This window comes from Chanodichthys erythropterus, chromosome 24 (assembly GCF_024489055.1).
Source record: "Chanodichthys erythropterus isolate Z2021 chromosome 24, ASM2448905v1, whole genome shotgun sequence".
In the NCBI taxonomy this organism is placed as follows: Eukaryota; Metazoa; Chordata; class Actinopteri; order Cypriniformes; family Xenocyprididae; genus Chanodichthys; species Chanodichthys erythropterus.
Genome location: NC_090244.1, coordinates 9,448,433 through 9,470,124, shown reverse-complemented (window position 1 = coordinate 9,470,124; position 21,692 = coordinate 9,448,433). Strand labels below are relative to the sequence as shown.

Below are 21,692 nucleotides of genomic sequence, written 5' to 3'. Positions count from 1 at the left end.
AATAAAGAATCTATGATTTGTTAATTATCTTTAAAGTTTATTTAATGTCCCCCATCAATAATTGTATCCCTTAAAACTTGTATTTGATCACCAAAATGTTTTTTTCGTGTAAAAAAAAATGTCTTAAAATAGCTTGAATGTAACTCTACACCCTTGCCTCATTTAGTATACGCGGATCTATGAATATGATAATTAGCCCCGCCCCCACTCACTCGCACTCAGAGATCCACTCGGTCAACTTACCGAGGTAAACGCTGCACAGCGGTATCGCTCTTTACAACGTCGGACACATAACAGTAATTAATATCATTAGCCTTTTGCTTAACCACGTTATCAAACTAATAATGTGTTGCTAACACAAACCATGTTCCCTTTTGTCATCTCAGAGTCAGACAGCTGCCTTCTAAAAATCAGCATCCTTAGAAACACTTTGAACATCATTTAGTTCAACAAAGGCATATAGTTCATCATAATATCGAAATATATCATACACCCGCTATATTACTAAAAATTGTCAAACAATTCAAAAATCATATTTCTCAGTGCAAGACTGCAAAGTATTTAGGTTAGCATTTGAAAACGAATGTGCATGTTTAAGAGTTAGCCTTCCTGTGAACTCAAGACTGATTCATTTGTTTGTGTGCATGTGTGTTTGTGTGTGAAGACAGGTCTCTGTGTTTTTTTGTGTGCGTGAGGTGCTGATTTTGTATCTGGTAACTTTAGAGATCAATGCAAACTCATCAGCAGCTCTGTGCCACTTTCCTATTGGTTCATTATTAATGGACCACAGGAAGAGAGAGCGATAGCCATAAAGAAAGGAAGAGACAGCATAAGTGTAAAGGCCTGAAACATGATCCATACAGATAATTTACTTTGCACTTTCATAGAATCAACAAGGATAGCTTAATGAAACATATTGCGACATACGACATTGCGACATTTATCTCATCTTTTAATTTCCTGTGGAACTTGGCCATTGCTTATTCTTGACTAATGTGTATGTGTGTGTGCGTGTGTGTATGTGTGCGTGTGTGTGTGTGTGTGTGTGTGTGTGTGTGTGTGTGTGTGTATATGTGCACCAGAGCGAGCGACTGACACTGCACTGAGCACACTCAGGGGAGTTTGTTGCCATGGCGACACTGCACTCACTCATGAACAGTATTGCTGTTGTCTATCAGTCTGGTCAATGCCCCTTCAGTATGACACACACCCACATACAAACACAAAAATATTATTTAATCTACACTTATCTGTACTTCAGCTGTACCTTAGTGATCTAAAACGACTAAAGGTAATGTCTTCAAGCAAAATATAAATAAAATAAAATATCATAAAATAAAATGAAATAAAATAGCATAAAATTAAATAAAATGAAATAGCATAAAATAAAATAAAATAGCATAAAATAAAACAAAATAGCATAAAATAAAATAGCATAAAATAAAACAAAATAGCATAAAATAAAAAAGCATAAAATAAAATAAAATAGCATAAAACAAAATAGCATAAAATAAAATAGCATAGAATAAAATAAAATAAATTAGCATAAAATAAAATAACAAAATAAATTAGCATAAAATAAAATAAAATGGCATAAAATAAAATAGCATAGAATAAAATAAAATAAATTAGCATAAAATAAAATAACATAAAATGAAATAGCATAAAATAAAATAGTAATTTACAAGGAGAAGCTGCCACATCAAACTAAAAATAAGCCTGATTAATTATTGAATTTAAAGCTGCAAAATTAAAGTTGTTTATTCTTCCATCAAAGAGAGCTCTCCAATTTGAAAAGCAAAATATTTCTTAAAATGTATGTACAAGTGAAATATAAACAAATATTTTAAAACATAAAAATATATATATATATATATATATATATATATATATATATATATATATATATATATATATATATATAAGTGTTCCTTATGAGACATTCATACACTGTATAATGTTTTTTTACAGTGAAAAACCCTGTTAAATATATATATAACAGGGTTTTTTTCACTGTAAAAAACATTATACAGTGTATGAATGTCTCATAAGGAACACATTAAGTATTTTAACCTCAACTTCTGTACGCAAACATAATAAACAATCATCTTAAAAAGAGCATAGTCTAGTAATATCCAGGCAATAAACATGTTGTAAAAACATGTGAATGTTGTTCTAAAATTTTGGTAATTTATGTTTACTATCGTAGCAGATGCTAAACTGTAATCAATGTAATGTTTGCAAATGGCTTTCTGGCCTACACTTAATATAACTGAAAAAAAAATGCACAGGATTGACAAGGGACAGCAATCACCAGACAAGTGTCTTCAAATCCCATGATGACAACACTTGCCGTATGCAAGGTGTTAATGAAGCCGAGTATCGCACTCATTTAAGTCGTACACATTGCACAATTTAAATGAGATGAGGAAATTCCAGCTGAAGCATTGCCTCTCTTGAGTATTCTCACACTCAAATATGGGCTAAATTCAGTGGAAGAATGTTATAATGATGTATGATGTATGAATGATATAATTTAATCCATCAACAGATCAAATGGCATTTCTGCTGCATGGTAGATAAAGCTCATTTCAGCTGCTAATCAATGTGACACCTTTGTGGAGGGATTATGACCGTCAGATCCTCGATAATCCATCATTAATCAATACAGGCATAATCCTTATCAATCTGGCAACCAAGGCCTGTTTAACAACAAACCTCTGGTTTTTGTTGTTGTTGTTGTTGTTGTTTTATTGTGATAATAAATTTGAAGTATTAAAGAAAAAAAAAAGATAAGTGCTTGAATGTGACAAAAAGTCTGGCATCCGTCACGGTACGGATGTCAGAGTTCGATGCATACAGTCAGACGACGAATACAGTGTGATCCACACTCCAATCCATAAGGGGGCGCGTGTGGTAATGCAATGCTGTTTGCTAACCTCCGGGGATGCATTCTAAATGCATCAGCGCTGCACAGACCGATCGGTGAATGACATCAACGTACCGCGAGAGCGATTTAACACACTGAGGTCTGAAAACGCGCCGGCGCGTTTTGCAGGTTTTTTTTCACATTGCAGCAAAACAGACTTAAAATACTCCGTCATTTTTTGTCATAGAGACATAAGTGATATATCAATTGAAACTATAGAATATCTTCTTTTATTTATATACACTCAAAGTAAAAACAAAATGTTGTGCTTTTTGTAAAATAAAGAAAACTAACATGATGCGTGATGAAGGAGTAGGCAGCATAATTTTTACAAAATTTTGAAGCAAAAACTCTAGTCTACAACCTCCAATACCCAAAAGTCTTGTGAACACAGATTTACTATACTTTTTTTGGCCTTATTTCAGTGACTTAAGTTTTTTGTTTTTTCAATAACCACGCATAAATGTAATTCCTTCAAAAACACAAACATGTACATACATGTTCCTCACATATTATTGTAGCCTAGTTTGTGCTGAATACAGTGTAATGACACTTTTGTCATTTATATGTTTATGAACAACTGAAAAAAGCACAAATGTCAGGGCATGTCAAAACTTCTCCAAGCCCCAAATCAGCCTCAGGGTTAAAAGCGTAAGGAGTTGTATGGTCTCCAGTCGTTCTTAGTACTTTGATGTCATACGCCGATCGGTCTGCACAGCGCAGATGCAGTTCAAACAAGCCTAAAGTTTACATGTAATCTCTCAACCAGTGTTTCAACCATCAATAAAACAGCTAGAAAATAATATCTCACTAGCATTACATTTACCTCAGGCAAGTCATTTAGTGTTCACAGCATGTTAGTTCACTAATGAACTCTAGAGGGAGCATTTCATTAAATATGTACTATATTAGCTTATATATTCATTATATGTACTTGACCAGTTAATAATGTCTTAATTATCTAACATATGTTTAAATAAATTTGTCATAAAAACAACTTATGACAATAACTGTTAATGATTATATTTAAAAAAAAATGAATTGTAATATAAAAATATAAAAATTAGATTTAGAAGTTAATGCAAAATTTGTGCAATTTGTTTGAGTGTTGATTATTATATCCATAAATAAATACCAACTGAATTGAATATTTTTGGCTCTGCTGTTAATTGTAGCCTTTAATATTATAGTAATGTGCAAGAAAGGCTCCTTGTATAAAGTCAGCAGAGTTTTTTTTATTCTAAGAAAATTTTTTATAGTATATAAAGTATGATAAAATAAAAAACATAAAATAAAACAAAAATGTTATAAAAATCAAAATAAGATAAAATAAAAATAAAAAAACAATCATACAATTATGATTCATACACTTAAAATGGCATTTCTACCTACAAAGCAACTTTTGTAAAGACCCCTTTCATGAGTTTATCCCTCAACTATCCCTGAATTTTAATGCAGTTTAATGCAGGGAACTGGTTTAATGAACTGAATTACTGCTATTAGAGGAATGACCATTGCGATTATCTGTCGTCCAAAGAGAGGAGATAACTCAAGTCTGGCTTCCATTCAGCGGGGAGCGACCATTACTCACCCAGACTCCCTGACACCTGGTTACACAAGGTGATGAGTGCTTTTACTGTGTGGGCGCTTGTGAGATTGAGTGGCATCCAGGGGCAAGACAGACAGAGAGTGTTTGAGTGAAGAAGTGCGTAGGACGGCAGAGGAGAGGCAAGGTGCTATTAGATACGGCTGTGCAAGATTTCTCTCACTGTTCATTTCTTGTGATGTGTGTATGAATATACTGTACATTGGGGTTCAACACTGGAAATATGGTATTTTTGCTTTGAAAATAAACAAAGTGAGAAAATCCTGACAAAAACAAAAAAAACAAAAGAAAGTTTATGCTCTAAAATGAACAAGACATTTAAGATTAAACAATTTCTAGGTCACAAATGAAAATGTAAGCAGATTTGTGATTTTGACTATGTTAAGTCCTTTGTACAAAAGGTTAAAACCACAGAGCAGCTGCTCTTAAACATTCTACAATCATGCTGGATATGATATGGATCATCAGGTTTTGAAAAACTAATTAAAATTAATTTGCAAAATTATTTTAAATGCCTAAACATATTTTAATATCCATATTTAAAATAAAAATACACATATTTAATAATTTCACTCAAATAGTTAATTAAATGTTACAAATATACTTTAATACATTCAGTTAATATAAATAAATGATCAAATATCAAAATAGAAAAAAATAAAGACAAGCATTGTTTCTAGTAGTCTCATGCAGACCGTATTGTACTTGTGTGTTCGTCTTTGAATGAATTAAAGCTGCTATGCACAGATCCTTCAGTTTGTGGAATGACAGCAGAGGATTATGATGATGATTCAGTATTACCCATCATGCTCTTGGGCAGTGGCCCATATGGGCCCCCCCATCTCTACAGGGTGTTTGCTCTAAATATACTCTCAAATCTAGATCATGCTGGATCAATACTCTGCTACACACACAGGCACACGCTTTCCACTACTATACGTATACTGTGTTTACTAGAGGAACAATTCCTCTATGATATTTTCTCTGTGGTCATTTAACCTGGCTCTCCTCCCCCCCACCCCCATTTCACATCTCTCTCCGTCTCGTTTGCTTTTTCCATCTGTACGCCTGACCCTAAGTGATCCACACAAATACAAATTGCTTTTAGACTTGTGGCTGAACACAAAGACAACTTGCAAATCAATAAACCCTGACCTGCCTTCGAAAGCACACATGTATGCAAATGAAAATAAAACACGTGGACAAACACACACACACACATAAATACAACATAGCGCATCACAAGTTTAAATCCTCTCTCGAGGAACAAATATACTGTGGCTCTATGTTGTGGATTGATTTGCTCTACATTGCTCAGGTTGATGACCACTGACATGTGTTTATGTGTTTCTCTCTATAACAGTTTTTCCAGTACATTTAATGTGGTCACAAAAGCATTTTGAAGACAGATTGAATGTACATTCAGCACAGTATCATCCAAACATGCATAGTAAGGGAAAACAAGCCACAATTAGACATGTCATCCAAATGTTCCTCAGCTCTGATGCAAATGAGTAATTTGATTACTTTATTCTTCCAATATTTTTTTCCCACAAAATGAGAAACTATAACACAGACGACTGATACCAATAGCCAATTAATTTTATGACTGAAAACCAATTTGATAACAACTATGTATTTGTTTTTATTCGGCCTGTTAAAAAACAATTAAAATTCAATTCTAAAATGTTATATGCTTAGAGTAATACATTAAAACAATATACAAAGACTGAGAAAATACAGCACTTTTGTAACCTGTTATAAAAAAGCCAATTTTTGGCTTCCGCAATGCCAGCCAAATCAGACGAATAATTACAATATAAATATATATATATATATATATAAATATATATATATATATATATATATATATATATATATATATATAATTTTACCATATGAATATTCATGCTAAGCATGTAGCTGTAACATTCTAACGCCACATTGTTTCACACTGTGCAAGTTTTTCACTGCAATGTGGGTTTAACACTGCAAAAGTTGTGCTAACCCCACTTCTAGATTACATGTGTGAAACGTTCCTTTACCCAGGGTTAAAAGCGGTGTTAAGAACGAAGATTAGCATGGCCAAAATTTGTCACCAAAAAAGTAATTCGGTTTAACCAAAATTTCGGTTTTACCGAATGACAATATTTCCGAACAATGCTAACAGGCCGATATCTAGCTAGCTAGCTAGCAAAAGGACAATTAAACATTTTATATTTAGAACAAGTTTTTAAAATATGACAACATTTTACATGTTTTATAGCGGTTGAACCAAGTGACCTGATGTGAAAACATGAATTTTTCAAATAGTTAAAAGAGAGTTAGCTACTTTGCTTCATAAGCATGTGGTCGGTTGCATGTGTCTGAATGAGGTCACATCCTGTCACATGATACTGACCGCATGACTTGATCCAAAATGGTCCCTTTATTGGTTACTCCGAATGACATCAGTGAAATTCATTTTTCTGGACATTCTTTCTCATAACAAAGCAACGACTTATACACATAATTTTAATACCATTTTGCACTATGTTGATATATGATGTTATAAAATCATGCCAGAATAAAAAAAAAATATACATTTATTACATTTTAAGATACTTTAATCACAAATGAAATGGCTGTATTGGCCTTTGAAATGACCTTTTGACACTTTAAAATCTTTAAAATACTTTTATATGGTGCAAAATAAATAAAATTCAATAAAAGAGATCTAGTTGTACTACTTTACATACTTTGGATGTCATATCTTTCTTTTTTATTATTATTAAGGCCTTTGGACAAAAAAATGACCCGTCATGTCATTGACCCATATATAAACAGTAAATTCAGCGTTTGAGAGGAAAAATGGCAAATCCTGACAGAAAAAGCGACAATTTAAGTGAAGAAGAGACCGTTTCATTCTTACCTTTAGAGTCTGAAATGTCCATTCAGTATAAACTCGATAAATAGTACAGCCGACAATACGAGGATGTGCAATGCTAGAGATTTATGTAAACAGGTCGCGTTTATGCTGCGTTTATCCAATGACCAATGACACTGACACTGCAAATATGCAAATAAGAATGTTAACCCAGGGTTTAGGAATGTGAAACTTCATCTTAAGACTAGTACCCAGGATTAATTGTTAATTGTTTACCCTGGGTTTAGAATGACCCAGGGTTAACTATTTCAAGTGTGAAAAGCCCTTCTGAGGAGCAGAAATAATTATGCTATATCTGATATAATTTAAACACTGAATAGGATGTACACAAAATATCGGAATTTAACACCCCAAATAAATAACTATCCATTGAAAAGACTGCTGGTAAATTTCAAAACAGACACCAGGCTGTTAATCGGCCAAGACAATAATCTCAAAATAGCCTGAATCTAATCTGCCAAGGCTGAAATATAGGCCTATAACTACATTGTGGCTCCTCTGTGTCTCAGTGAGTCCATCATGCGGTTTGAGACAGTCAGAGTTGATGTGTCTAGTTGAGAGCACCTGATCCTTCATGTCTTATTACATCACAGCCAGAGCAGATGAACAGAACGAGACAGGCACAGCCCAGAGCTCCAGAAGAGGATGGGAGGGGTGGAAAGGGGGCGGCATTGTCAGTGCGAACTCAAGCATAAGAGAACAGAGTTGCCAGGGAAACCGCCCTAAAAACCAAACGCCACCTCTCAGGCAAAGGAAACCGAGGTGAGCAGTAGGTCATATGTGGCAGAAAAAGAGAGAGAGAAGGTGTCCCAGCAGGACAGAGACGGTGCGCATGTTCTTTTGGTTCTCCTGCTGATCATAACAAGTTCTGTGACAGCATCAGCACCTACGACACCCTCTCCTGCTGCCTGGCACCGCAGCAGCCCACATTAACATCTATACGTCTCTGATGTGTAGAGCTGCTACTTGTTTATAATAGCAGGGGACCATTAAGCTAAATTACACACAGACACACACATTTGCAATACACAAACAGTGGCCCAAAAAGTATTTACAGGCCACCATTTGTTTAAAAATGCATAAATCATCACGATTAGATTACAAAATGTCGAACCAAATGCCATTTATTTGAAAGAAAAACAGCCCTCCTATTTAAAATAAATGTGAATTTTTGTTTGCAACCCATTTTGCTTATGTAATCTGACAAAACAAAAGAGTCTAGTCAGTGAGGAGAAAAAAAGGGATTTAATTTTATCCATCTGGAATTAATTTAATAAAAAAAAAAAAAACAATAAATGTGAGTTTGCTAGAACAATGTCTAAATACGACAATAAAACAATGATACACTGTATAAAAAAAATATATATATATATATATTTATATATATATATATATATATATATATATATATATATATATAAATAATATAATAATAATTGGTTTAACTTAAAAAAGTAAGAGTTCATTCAAAGTCCCTTTTTGTTCACTCGGCGGCCATGTTTGCAACGCCTCTGGGCAGCTATTTTTGGCATCCAAGACCAAGTCCTATCTATCTGAATGGGGGAATCCTGAAATCTCAAAAAAAATAATAAACTCGGCGAATATTCGGTGAGTTCGGCGAACTCACAATTAAATAACATTTCAAATCAGCAACAAAATCTGAAATGTACTTTCCCATAAATGTTGATTCTTATGCTCAAATAGCATTAAAAAAGCTTATTTTTCAAGCTAGACGAGTCAGTGCGCATATGCAGTCCTAAGCGCGAGTGTCAGGTTTCTATGGGAACGGGAGTTTCTAACGGCAGCTGCAGTGATGCAATCACTTTATCAATCAGTGATGCAGATTCTCCCATTCATAACTAATAGGAGTAAACCGTCTTTCTATATTTATAGTCTTTGGTTCATTGAAATTAGAAATTTAAGTTAATACAATGAAGGCAAAATGTTATGTTATCTGAACCACATTAATTATTGAAGTTGATTTGACAAAAGAAAAAATGTTGTGATAACAAATCATGAAAATAATTTTTTACAGTAAAATATGTAGTAGTAGTAATAATAATAATTATTATTAGCATAACAAAGTAATTAATTGTTCACAATAGGGCTGTTCAATGATAATCGTGATTATTGTGTACAAAATAAGAGTGTTTACATAATATATGTGTGTTTTTTGTGTATAATTAGTATGTATATATTAATACACACACATACATATTTAAGAAATATATATACTTATATTTTCATATATTTATATTATATATAAATGTAAATATTTTTTATAGAAATATAAGATATTTTTTCTTAAATTTATACATGAATGTATGTTTATTTATATATGCATAATAATTATACACAAAAAAACACACATATATTACGTAAACACAGACTCTTATTTTGTACACGATAATCACAATTATCGTTGAATAGCCCTAATGAGACCAAGCATTAAGAAATTAAGCATTTACACTTTAATTTTATGTATATTTATATTTAGTTTCAGCTCAAACCTAAAACCAAACAGTTGATAGGCCCCACTGACTTCCATAGTAGGCTATGTAAAAAATACAAAAAACTATAGAAGTCAATATCAACTTTTTGGTTACCGACATTCTTGTTCTCATTTGTGGGTGAACTTTCCTTTTAATACTAACTTGTTTTTCCACATTATGTGATTCACAGAATTTTAACATCACTTAACAGTGAGGCAACTTTTTGCCTAAATAACCACAAAAGTGATATTACAAATCAGACACGGCACAGAAATGCACGAAAATATACCAGCATCTATATACTATGGTCGTCGCACCGAAAAGCTGACCCCCCAGAAATTATCAAATGACTTCACACACTAGCACACATTTCCAACCCCAACCCGCACACACTCACATCTCTTCACCAGAAAAGCCTCTCATCTGTTTCGAGGTCAGCTCATATCCTGCAGGTAATGACAGACCTCATCCCTGAGCCGACCGACCCCTGACGGAAAGAGCAGGGTGCAGTAGGGTGGTTCTGAACCGAAGCACCCTCTGTAATCTACCAGCAGCCATGGCCTTGAGCGCATACACCCACAACCAGCGTCTCTCAGCCGGGCTGAGACTCTTAACTGGAGTTTCTCCCACAACCACAGCCCTAAAATAGGGACGGAGCCAGTGTTAGAAAGAGCAAACGCAAAGCATGGGTCCTAATCACACACTCCAGCTCCAATCATGTCAAACACAGTTATCTCCATCCATACAAGAGCTTCCCACAATTATTACGATTATCATTATCACGCAGCTAAAGCGATCCTATATCAAAATAACATATCACTTCACCAAATGCCTGTCAATCCATTAATGGATGGATGGCTAGGTAGTGTTAAAACCAGAGCTGAGCACACAGCCGATGTTCTATAAATGACCTACAAGGACACACACACAATCGTATTGTGCTGCTCTGGCAGATTATCTGAACAAAAACCAAATCCTTCTCTCTCGTTGCATTCATATTTCCCTGTGTACCAGCGGAGGACATCTAATCTCTTCATGTTAATGCAGTCTGTTCACAGAGCACTGCCAACATCAGCCAGCACACACATACACACAGGAGAGAAGTCTGGCTTGGAAATGGTAAGGTAAATATTGTTCTTTAGACAGATTTAAAGGGATAGTTCACCTAGAAAATACATTTTGCCATCATTTACTTACCCTGATGTTGTTCCAAACCTGTGTGAAATGCAATTTTTACATGCATTTAAAATGAATGGATGCTGAAAAGTTTGCAAAAGCACTGTTAAATATCATATCAAGTACGTTCTCCTCCAGTGACTAAGATACACACATTTGTAAAATGTAAGATGTATCACACACACACACAAGTTATTTATTTTTTAATCCAGTTGAGATAGTAGTCAGATTGAAAGGTTTACATGGCTAAAATCTTCCCGTTAAACTGATTATTTAAGATCTACAGCACCTCAGATCAAAATTTGATTTGAATTGAGCTCAACAGGATTGTTAGACTGTTGTGATTATAGACCTTATGCACCAGAGAAACAAGTACGCCGCCATCTTTATAAAATTGTCTTTGAACTTCCGTTTTTGTGGCAGCCCTGTACATTTCTATGTCATCGCTGCCAACAAAAAATTAGCTGGTGACGTGGATTTACTTTTTGTAGAGTTAATGAAAGTTATCATGAGCATTGTTATGTTTAACGATTTTAAAACGAGCAGTTCATTCATAAATACATAAGATCGCTGTGGAAATACAAACCGGAAGTCAAAAGACAACAAGCGCAGTGCTGAAAAGGGGCGGAGCTACATAAGGTCTATAAGATTCAATTGAACCGATTGCTTCGCCAAATGATTCACTATTTCGAAGCGTTCGAAACGCCACACGCTGGTCACGCTATTGCTCCTTTTAATAATACAAATGTCTCATTAAAACATCTACAAGTGCATAAAACTGATCAGAGATCAGGTAAAAACCATAGACACTTGTTCAAGGGTTCACAACAAAAGATTCATAAAGCTTCATGAAGCAGTGTTTTGAAAGCACCCATCACTAATCTGGCTATGGAATGTTGCTCAGTAGCTGTACGGAATATGCTTATGATACTTTTATGATATTTATGAAATAGAAAATGCATGAATAGGCATCAGAATCAGCCACTAGAGTCATCATCCCCTAAAATCAGCTGACCAATTACAAACCCGATTCCAAAAAAGTTGGGACACTGTACAAATTGTTGACTTGACTTCTGAGAGACACTGCCACTCTTTTTATACCCAATCATGTTGCCAATTGACCTAATAAGTTGCACATTGGTCCTCCAGCTGTTCCTTATATGTACATTTAACTTTTCCGGCCTCTTATTGCTACCAGTCCCAACTTTTTTTGAATGTGTAGCTCTCATGAAATCCAAAATGAGCCAATATCTGGCATGACATTTCCAAAAGTCTCACTTTCAACATCTGATATATTATCTATATTATATTGTGAATAAAATATGTTTATGAGATTTGTAAATTATTGCATTCTTTTTTTATTCACAATTTGTACAGTGTCCCAACTTTTTTGGAATCGGGTTTGTAGTTGAACAAGACATTGCTGGTTGATTATTGGCTTGAATTTTGTGTGTTTCGCGCACAGCACTATTGCATGGCATCAGAATGTTTTGAGGATTTATTGAGTTCAAATTGTACTGATCGTGATACTTTTAGGATGTTTTTGCATCCTATGTGAAGCTTGAAAGCCTCAATGACATTGAAAAGAGCAACCAGCACAGTCTAAATATCTCCTTTTAGTAAGAAAGAAAGACAAACAGATTTAGAACAACATGAGGGTGAGTACAATTTTAATTTCTGGATGAACTATCCCTTTAAAATCGAGTGTCTCAATCTAGGATTGTAGGCATGTATTTTTGAATATATCTGACCACTAAATTTCCATGTGCAAACATTGCTTTAGTCCCTCACAGCATGAGAAAACATTAGCAAACCTCACACAGAATGGATTCACTGTGCCTGCCGCGTCATTCAGCACTCAAAAGCATCCTTGAAATTCAGCACAGTGTTTGAATGAGGCTGAACAAGCTGTGCCCAAAACTCACACATTCACACACACACATGTACCCTAATGCTATACCTGCCCTATTTCTGGCCCAGCGCTCCCCCAGTGTAACGTCTGTTGACCTGTAGCAATACTAAAGACCTGTCCTAAAAATAGACTGCCACGTCACTATCACAATCCACCCTGCTGCTGCACGGGATTGTTTGTTGATGGATTCCGCATTCCCATTTATGTTATAGGCCATAATGTTATTCGTATTTGTGCATATTTTATGTGTTTTTATGTCTTTTTTCTTCGTTTATTTGATCATTTTTGTCTTTTGTCAGCGTAAAGTTTCTGGACAATGTGTTTGATATTTAACATGGTGTCTCTTTACGAGAACAGGATGTTTAGAGGATGTAGTATTTACGTCAGTAGGGGGCATAACTTCTTTTGTGATCAGCTGTGGAAGCACAAGGTTTGTATCTTGTCTTTTGTTTGTTTCTGCTGTCTTCTTGGAAACAAGAATAAATCAATATATATTTTTTTTTTAATGTGACATTTAGGCTAAAACTAAAACTGACTATGCCACAACAGTAACAAACCAGCATTGTTCTTCTTCATACAAAGTAGCACAAATGGTCTCAAAACGAAACTCTTGAATACAATTCAAAGATTATACGGCATGATCCATGCAAACTTTGGCAAATTCAGCAACTAGTTGTTCTCGAACACAAGCCATCTGACACAAGATCTGAGCAAATCCTCCCCGTATCGCTGAATCATAATGACTCCAGAGATGCCAGAGCGACAGTAGTCACACTTTACATTCATGATCAAGCTAAAACACAAAATAAGAGAGTAACAAAAAAACAGATGGAGATCATCTATATATGGATGATTATATATACTATGATGATTTTAGGAAGAAAACAACCACTTTCGTTTTTAAATCTTATAAACCATTAAAGTATACTGTGAGCAATGAGGTTCGAAATATATGTAGTTCTGTCATGAACCTCTAGATGGCACAGGCTGATTGTGGCTCAATCTGCTTACAATCACATCATTCTCTATAGGGAACAGCTGATTGGTTCCTGCTGTATCAGTAGCCAATGAGCTCGCTGCTCAACCTTCAAATACTTGGTCAGTATTTGCTCTAGTAGTGCAGTGTGCTTTCAGAAACCCTTCACCTTCCCCAGCTCCACCTGTATAGATCTGCTGTAGGTAATTCATATACGCTATATTGTACAGCCGCAGCAGTGTGTTGTGTATGTTTTGACAGCAGCAGTTGCAGCAGCGTAGCAGATCTATTCCGTCAAGAACAAACGTATCAAGATTGTCATATCCATTATATGCCAAACACTCCAAGAGTTGTCATGACTATTGTTGAAGCTGCCAGTCCGCATTTTCAATTTTTTTTTAAATAATTTTGAACCGAATAATTACAGCTGAAAAACTACATTACCCATAATTCTGCAGTGTCTAAATGCTCCCAAACTCAAATATGTGCATATTTTGTAATAAACATAAAATATATTGTTTCTACATATATATTATCATTATCTTGAAATCAATAGATTTATATATATATACACACAGAATTTTTAACTGGATTACGTCATTCGCAATGCTTTTGGGGATTTTAGTTCTTTACCACATTAAAGGTGCCCTAGATTAAAAAATTGAATTTACCTCGGCATAGTTAAATAACAAGAGTTCAGTACATGGAAAAGACATACAGTGAGTCTCAAACTCCATTGTTTCCTCCTTCTTATATAAATCTCATTTGTTTAAAAGACCTCCGAAGAACAGGCGAATCTCAACATAACACCGACTGTTACGTAACAGTTGGGGTGTACGCCCCAATATTTGCATATGCCAGCCCATGTTCAAGCATTAGACAAGGGCAGGACAGTTACGTAACAGTCGGTGTTATGTTTGATAACATTCTTTATAAATCTCTCCAACAGTGTAGCATTAGCCGTTAGCCACGGAGCACAGCCTCAAATTCATTCAGAATCAAATGTAAACATCCAAATAAATACAATACTCACATAATCCGACGCATACATGCAGTATGCATGACGAACACTTTGTAAAGATCCATTTTGAGGGTTATATTAGCTGTGTAAACTTTGTTTATGCACTGTTTAAGGCAAGCGCGAGTTCCGGGGGCAAAGAGCGCGTGATTTAAAGGGGCCGCAACCTGAATCGGCACATTTCTAATTATGCCCCAAAATAGGCAGTTAAAAAAATTAATTTAAAAAAATCTATGGGGTATTTTGAGCTGAAACTTCACAGACACATTCAGGGGACACCTTAGACTTATATTACATCTTGTAAAAAAACATTTGATGGCACCTTTAAAGCCGTTAAGTTGTACTTTTGTCTTTTGGCCTGATTTTCAAATACGTTTACTTCAAATCGAATCTTATAATGTTGTGATTCTATAAGAAATGTATAAAGTGTGCTTACATTTTGAGAATTCATTTTTTAATTAATTTCAATTATTATTATTTTTTTTTTGTAACAGAAAAAGTTTCCAATACCCCAATAATTCAGTTCTTTACACATTTTAATTAAAAACCGATCCATTTATATATATATATATATATATATATATATATATATATATATAAAATATATCAATATTGCAAATTGAAGGCATATCTAAAACTAAAATTTCTCCAAAAACTTAAAAACATTATTACCATTCCAATCAACATATTTCAAATCACTCCTAAAGTTAGACCAGGATGTGATAAATGTATTTACTGTACGTATATGAAGCAGTTTTTTCCAAGTAGTCAAAACTAAATGAAGAATCCCCCACATTTGCTTTACATAAGGATGAAAATGAATAGTTGAAAATGAGTTTAAAAAGTGTCCAGAGAGACACTAAAAACAAAATGAAACAACAAGAGAACTGAACTTACATTATATCATTCTTTGACAGTATCTATTTATTTTGTGGCTTCCACTGAAGCACATCCTGCTAAGGCAGATTAAATGTATCATGCTTTTCAGCTCTTAAGAAGCATATTAGGATGACACAAGCTCCTCTCAGCTGTTCCTCTAATGGTTTCGACATAATTACTGAAGGTATGGCTATCTGCCCGAGAACCCCACGTGAACACTTCCTGATGGCCGCTTTGGCACACTGACCGGAGTATTTGACATGAACCGGTGTTGCCTGATGTCCTGTGCTTGTCTCACATTCAGATAATGTGCTCTAATGAAGAAACTTCAGCAAATCCAGTGAGCAAATGACCCGCTGTGTCGGATTAGCACTGCGTCATCACTTATTTCAATACAGTGACCACAATTCCCTCGCCCACTGTCGTGACTTGGCCTAATGCCTATCTTGAGAGGCTCTCTAAAGACCAGAGGAAAAATGGACCGATAAATCTGGAAACAACATGGGAGGTTTAATGGCTAAGCAAAAGCTATCTTCCAATAATGATGCTTAACATCACGCAGGTGGGGAAGTAGTCACGTAATCTATTAGAGAGAAGAGCAGCTTTTAAAGGGACGGTTCAGCCAAAAATGAAAATTATTAATATTTATTCACTCAAATGTTGGACCTTTTAATCTTACAAAAAGACTTGCAAGTCATTAGCACTTTTATGATGCTTTTGGGTGTTTTTTTGCATGGAAAAAAATGTCTTCTTTGGTGATCCATGGAACAAAAAAAAATCAAGTTTGGAATCACATGAGGGTGAGTATATAATACCAAAATTTTAATTTTAGGGTGAAATTATTACTTTAAGGAACGATCATGATTGGTAACATTATCATGCATTTTAGGTCATTTAGGTGTGTGGAAGTAAAAGCTCAGTCAGAATCTCACAGGATCACACCAACTTTTTTTTAGGGAGTATGTTGTTTAACACTACACTACCAGTCCCTTGTCACAGAGAATACCTTTTTAGCCTGTATAGCATTCACCTGGAACAACTAGACAAATAGGGTTAAAGAAACACAGTCGCTCTAGCTGCCACACCTTGATCTGTGGCTTAAATTGCACACTAAATCACTCCATCACACTACAATTCTGAATCCTAAGCAGTCTTATCTGAAAGTATGCATATGAAAACATGGATTTAAGATACAAGTATTTAATTTCACGACGCTGTAACTGAAAATGCACCTTTAATTTTGAATTTAGAAACAGTAAATCTGACATATCACAGTCAAAATACATGCTGTGAGGCATACCTGACTCTAAATGCATGCCTTGCCTCAAACTGATGGCTGTTGGTGGATAAAGTGATCACATACGAGTCCAACACACAGCCTCAAACACATGCAAATGATTCAAATCCCTCGATTCCAGTAGTGCTACGAAATCAAAGCTTTAAAGCCAGAGGCAGTGCATTTCCACGAAACAATTAATCAATATGCAGTCTAACATTTAAATAGAGCAAACCCCTTCCAGGCGCACAAAGAAGCGTGTTAGGTGATGCTGATGCACTCATAGGCAAACCCTTCTTCCCCTTTCAGCTCTCTGCGTAACTTTTCCTTTCAAACCAGTCGAATGGGATATTTTCTATACTCACAATTCAGTAGTCTAACAGGTGAGTGCCTCCTTTCGCGCTATTTCCTTGCGAGTTTCCAGATATTTGATTTCCCTCGCCGTGTTCCGCCTCTCCGCCCCGCGTTGCAACTGCTGACGACGACGCTGAGTTTCTTTCCAGCACCAGCGCGCTTTGAACAGCTCCACTGACGTCACTCCCCGCGAAACCAACCGACGCCACGCCTTTCAATCCGCTGAGCCGGAGACCCCACCCAACAGACGCTAGTGGTTGGGAGTTCGATTCTTCCACGTGATTCGAATCTTTTGAATCGGTTCACTAAAAAGATTTGTTTTGGTGACTGAATTTGGAATAGCATAGGGGCCTATTACATGTTTTTGACATTGAGTGTCACTGTTATTTTTCTTCTGGTAACAGAAATGCAACATTTATGGTCATTGTAGTTTTATAAATTCCACTTTCAAGGCCCATTCACATCAAGGACGACAACTAGCCTAATAAAGATAAAGATAGCAAAAGATGAAAGCTTGAGCACCCCTTATTTCATCCATGATTGCTCACTGATTGAAGGCCTCCTGAACTTCCATAATCCATATAATTCCATTTGGGTGTAGTCTAGGCTTGTTTACCTATATAGCCTGAACAACCCAATGCGTTTGTTCTGTGAGTGTCTTAAAGGTGCCCTAGAATCAAAAATTGAATTTACCTTGGCATAGTTGAATAACAAGAGTTACGTTGAGTTTCAAACTCCATTGCTTCCTCCTCCTAATATAAATCTCATTTGTTTAAAAGACCTACGGAAAACAGGCGAATCTCAACATAACACAGACTGTTACGTAACAGTCGGGATCATTAATATGTATGACCACAATATTTGCATATGCCAGCCCATGTTCAAGGCATTAGACAAGGGCAGCCAGTAACGCCTGGATTTGTGCACAGCTGAATCATCAGACTAGGTAAGCAAGCAAGAACAATAGCAAAAAATGGCAGATGGAGCGATAATAACTGACATGATTCATGATAGCATGATATTTTTAGTGATATTTGTAAATTGTCTTTATAAATGTTTCGTTAGCATGTTGCTAATGTACTGTTAAATGTGGTTAAAGTTACCATCGTTTCTTACTGTATTCGCGGAGACAAGAGCCGTCGCTATTTTCATTTTTAAACACTTGCAGTCTGTATAATTCATAAACACAACTTCATTCTTTGTAAATCTCTCCAGCAGTGTAGCATTAGCCCATTAGCCACGGAGCATAGCCTCAAACTCATTCAGAATCTAATGTAAACATCCAAATAAATACTATACTCACAGGAATCGATGCATGCATGCAGCATGAATGATGCACATCTTGTAAAGATCCATTTGAGGGTTATATTAGCAGTGTGAACTTTGTTTATGCACTGTATAACTGCACTTATAGTCGAGAGCTGGGACTTATAGACTTATATTGCACTTATAGACTTATATTTTAAAAAGATGTTCTACGGCACCTTTAAACTATTTCCTGAGTCAGAGTTGACTGAAGTCATTAGCTATTAGCCTATACTCATTATTAAAATTTAAGACAACATTCTCATTTAGTTTGTTTATTACTGGGCCTATAATGTAGACATCACAGTTTGCTCATTTCTTTCATGAACAAGATGCCTAGTTTGTTTATTTAGTTTAAGAACAAAGTTACTTTACATACATACTTTTTTACATACTTTCTTGAGTAGGTAGGTTACTTATTTTGAATTAGTAATTACTTTACAACCGATAAAAAAGTACGTAGGCTACTATATAGTATGAATGTGTGTAGTAAGGATGTAATCTGAACTTACTACATTCAAAGTCCCTTTAAGACAAGTCATTTCACTCGGCGGCCATCTTTGAAACGCCTCACGGGCATTCAAGTGCAGCTCCTATTTTTTTGAATGGGGAAACATCAAATTCTCCAAAGCTGTTTGCCAAGCTTTCGATTAAATTTCATATTTGAAATCACCAATGAAATCTGACAACTGTCTCATAAATTTTGTTTCTAAACCCTCAAATCATGGCTGGATCAAGCTAATACGCATGCGCAGTCCTAAATCCGCGTCTCTTGTGTCACATTTCAGAGGTGCGCATCTGACTGTTTCTATTTGAACCGGAGCTTCTAATGGCCGCTGCAGTGATTCATTGATTTTACCAGTCAGCGATTGGGTCTTATTTAGAAGGCGGGACTTATTCCGCCATATTGCGCGTTGCACTTTCTCCCATTCAAAACAATACGAGTGATGTGTCTTGTGTTATTCTATAGTCTTTGCTACATTCGCCATGTTTCCCTTATCATGTGACCTACCAGCGTCAGTTGCATCGCTTCACTGCCACTCACAAATCCTCCCCAGTGGCCTCATGGGATAGTAAAGTGTCCACTGTATGCACACTTCAGAATCTCGCCAGAAGAAGTAGGATGACCTTTGTTTTACACCTACTATATAGTAGGGAAGTATGCAATTTCGGATGCAGCCCACCGTTTTCCACCGGAATTGGGCTACTTTTACACTGTTCCCGCGGGTTGTTTTTCATGTCCCCAGGTTGAATCAACCCAAAATAACATGATATTTAGTCCCTGGAATGCGAATTTTACCAAGGGAGCCCTGCCAAAAAAAGCACATTTTACCCCCAGGAATGTGATTTTTACCTTGGGACTCCCCTGAAATGTGATTGGGCTAGTTTTGGGCTAGTTTTGAGCAGCAATTGGGCGGGGTTTTTTGTGAAAACCTAGCAACTCTGCTGAGTTTCCTCAGTTCATTCAAACTCAAACAGCGACTCGGCTCTCATGCAAGCAGGAAAGCAATCAAAAAGAAGAGTCTGATCTGAGTCGGTTGATATGATTTGTTTACTTAAAAGATTTGTTTATGAACTAAACACCTCTACAACTTTCTTAGGTGGAACACAAAACATAAAAAACTGACCATTGACTTTTTTCTAACAGGCTACAGTTTAAGTGAATGCTTGACTGCTGAGTCTATTATTATACCTAACACTCCTTTTGTGTTCAGCGCTATAAAGTAAGTCATTCTAGCTTTGATGGTGTGTAAATTATGACAGATTTTCATTTTGGGTGAACTATCCCTTTAAGAACCACCAAGCGGAAAAGAAACCGTCATACGTGGTCATCGCATGTTCGTTATTGGGGACTCCAAATCCCAGGAGACACTGCGATTGAGTTCCAGCTCCACCGTTGCCATAGTTACACCGGCTGTCCAAGTGCCTAACAGCAACAACACAGCCAACTTTGAGAAGGAAGGTGTCTAAACTATCAGCATTTCTGAAACAGGCATTAGAGGTATTTAGCTTAATGATATATTTACAGCTTTACATATGGATAGATATTACACGCCGCTTGTGTTTAAACACGACTAAACAAATGGAAAACGTAACACTCCAGTTAACATTTCACATTTGTTTTATTTTTCAACGTCAACGTAACACGACGTCTTGACGACAAAAAGTTATAAAATTAGCATAGTTTATTTAACACTTTTGTGACAACATGTCATGATATGGATATAAGTCACAAAAATGGGAACCTACTGAAGCGGAATTAAACAAAGTAACGTAGACTTCCATCTTCCACATCTGTATTTACAGGTTTTATAGTTTATTTTAAGTTAAAAAGTAAAGAGTGAACAAAATTATGAACGAAACAAAAACAATTCATAAAAAAACACAAACGTAAAAAGTAACATACTAACATTTTAAAACATTGTTTTGGACAAAAGTAATTTATAAATTTAATGCGAGACACCCCAGGTGAATAGGATAAAAAAAGACCTAATAGATATCGCCATACTTCCCCAGCCATTTTTTGTATTACAAGTTTTCTAAAATGTTATGTTTAAATATGCAAATGAGGCGTTATCTAATTAAATATGCGCTAATTTGCATACATTTCTAGAACAAAAATCTGAATATAGGATGATGTAAGTTTCAAAATTCTTGTTTAATTTTTTGGACATGTTAAATTCAAAGGTTTTTACTGAGGGGATTTTGGATATCTCTTTTTATCACTCCATAAATCAGAAAATACTATCAACAGCCAGAACCCCACCCCCCCCCACAACATTTTTTAAGAATAAAATATTGTATAAAATCAGGCTAATTATATATCAACAAATCCCTCTGTA

General features: G+C 35.5%; 1 protein-coding gene across 1 annotated transcript in view; it reads right to left on the bottom strand.

Moving 5' to 3' along the window:
- The window catches only part of smpd3 (sphingomyelin phosphodiesterase 3), a 48,845-nt gene extending 31,157 nt beyond the window's left edge, over positions 1-17,688 (bottom strand). The window contains exon 1 of the mRNA XM_067379364.1: positions 17,556-17,688. The gene's annotated coding sequence lies outside the window, so the exon portion shown is untranslated. The remainder of the gene's footprint in view (positions 1-17,555) is intronic.
- Positions 17,689-21,692: the final 4,004 nt, after the last annotated feature.